The following is a 2,239-nucleotide window of genomic DNA, read 5'->3' on the forward strand; positions in this document are numbered from 1 at the left end:
GGGGAAGACAGAGTCCCGACTCCTCCGGCCGGAGAAGGGAGAGTCCCAACACCGCCCCGAGCAGGGGCCTCTTCGCCCGTAGGCTCCCCTGGCCTGGACCAGGGGCCAGTGATGCCCACGACCGCGGCGGAGGCAGTGCGGCAAACGAGGAGCCCCAGGCGGCCTCTGACGACGACGTGGAGGAGATCTAGGGTCGTCCCCGTGACGGCCGCCAACACGTCTACGTGTGGCGCCAACGCGGGGATCACTTTATTAGACACGAGGAGCTCGCGGAGACCGAAGAGGCTACGAGGCTGGAGCGCGCAGCCAAACATCTCGTGGATGAGGTTAAGGTAAGTGGTCCTGTGTGCCGCTCGACACTTATGTGTAGTGTTCTTGTGTTCGACATATGTTCTTCTTTGCAGGGCGCAATGAAAACGGCGAAGTACCAGAAAAGGTGCTTCGACCAAATCGAGGGCATTGTGGCCAAGAACAAAGCCCTGTCCGCGGAGGTGGACCGGCTTCGGTCAAAAGTTGGTGAGAAGGTGGCCGAGATGAGTGCTCAGGAAGAGCGCCGTCTCGAGCTTACTCGGCGTTTAGCCGACCAGTATCGGCAGAGGACAGGTCAGTCGCACACTCTGAGCTGCTGTATATAGCCGTGTGATTAGTTTTGTTGACCAGGGGTTTATTCATGTAGACTTGGAGGAGGAGGTCGCGCGCCTTCGGCAAGAGAAGGAGCAGCTCGGTCAAGAGCTTGCCAGGGCGCTGGAGGCCGGGCGCCGAGCAGGCGAGGAGCTAGGCCAGAGGAACCGGGAGTTGTCTGGTAATAACCGTGCCGCCCCCCTTTATTTGACTGCTCAACGTGCCTTTCATTGTGCTTAAACTGACCTCTTGCTTGATTTGTAGTGCTCAAGGTGAATGCCAAGAAGCACTTAGACGAGCTGGTCAAGGATCGGGACTCCTGGAAGACTAACTGTATTAGGCTTTGGAAAGGAGTAGCCCCGGTCCTGGACTTGATTAGCCTCGAGCTTCCTAAAGACCAGCCCCGCGCGCCGAAGCTGACGCCAGTCGAGAAGGCGCAACGGGTATGGGATTGGCTCCAGCAGTTCGTTAAGGATACCGGGGAGTTCGCCGGCGCACATGTCCTCAGCATGGTGCGCGCCCACTATCCCCTGGTCGACTTGTCCAGGCTGGAGAGGGGGTACCCCAAGGAAGTCAGCCCGCAGGAGGCGGACGATGTTCGAGCTGGCCTGCTAGACTTGTCGTCGACGGTGATCGGCGGCATCAACCTATGCGGGACGGCCACTCCCCCCGACCAGCCGGGGTCAGACAGGTCGGCCAGGAAGTTGTCGGGGGCGTCTATTGCTGGAGATGGGCGGTCGACGCCTGCGGTCTCGACCAGCCAGGCGCCGGTGGCCCCGACCCCTTCGTCCGGGCAGCAAGGCCAGGCGGGTGATCAGCCCGAGCAGTAGGCCAGTAGGATAGTCTGTACGAGTAGACTAGTGACCGCCCGTCAGGGTGTTTATTGTAAACTTTGTATGTAAAGTTTGTAATAAAGTTTTGATTTTGTCATGACCATTATTTTGAGCGCTGTAAAGTTATCTGAGTGATGTATCACTGTGTTTGATTGATAGTCGTTAAGGATCTCCGTCGCAGAGGATATTATTGTGCTCGTCGAAAGCTCTGCGTGTAAACAAAGTATAGCGAAAAAGGAAAACTTTTATCAATTATAAGAAACTTACAAGCAAAAGTTACTGGAACTTATGGATAAAAACGACGCAGTTTGTCTATGTGCCAAGAATTAGGCACGCGTGTTCCGTCTGGATACGCCAATCTCTAGGATGTGGGACGTGTGACTTCGGCGACTACAAAGGGTCCTTCCCAGGGGGTGGATAGCTTGTGCATTCCTTCCTGGCTTATTTTCCACCTAAGTACCAGATCGCCGACCACGAAAGAACGGTCCTTGACGTTCCTGTTGTGGTACCGTCTGATTGCTGTAAGATACTTTGCTGTTCGAAGACATGAATTTAGACGCTTTTCCTCCATGCAGTTGATTTCGAGCTCCCTGGCGTTGTCGGCTGTTGACTGGTCAAAGTTTTCAATTCTTGGAGACCCGAAGGTTATATCAGACGGCAGCACTGCCTCGGTGCCGTAAACCATGAAGTAGGGTGACACCCCCGTGTTCCGACTAGCCTGTGTTCGGAGACCCCAGACCACAGCCGGCAACTCTTTCATCCATCGACCAACTGCTCTGTCGTTC

The sequence above is a fragment of the Sorghum bicolor genome, chromosome 2 (genome assembly GCF_000003195.3).
Source record: "Sorghum bicolor cultivar BTx623 chromosome 2, Sorghum_bicolor_NCBIv3, whole genome shotgun sequence".
Lineage (NCBI taxonomy): Eukaryota > Viridiplantae > Streptophyta > Magnoliopsida > Poales > Poaceae > Sorghum > Sorghum bicolor.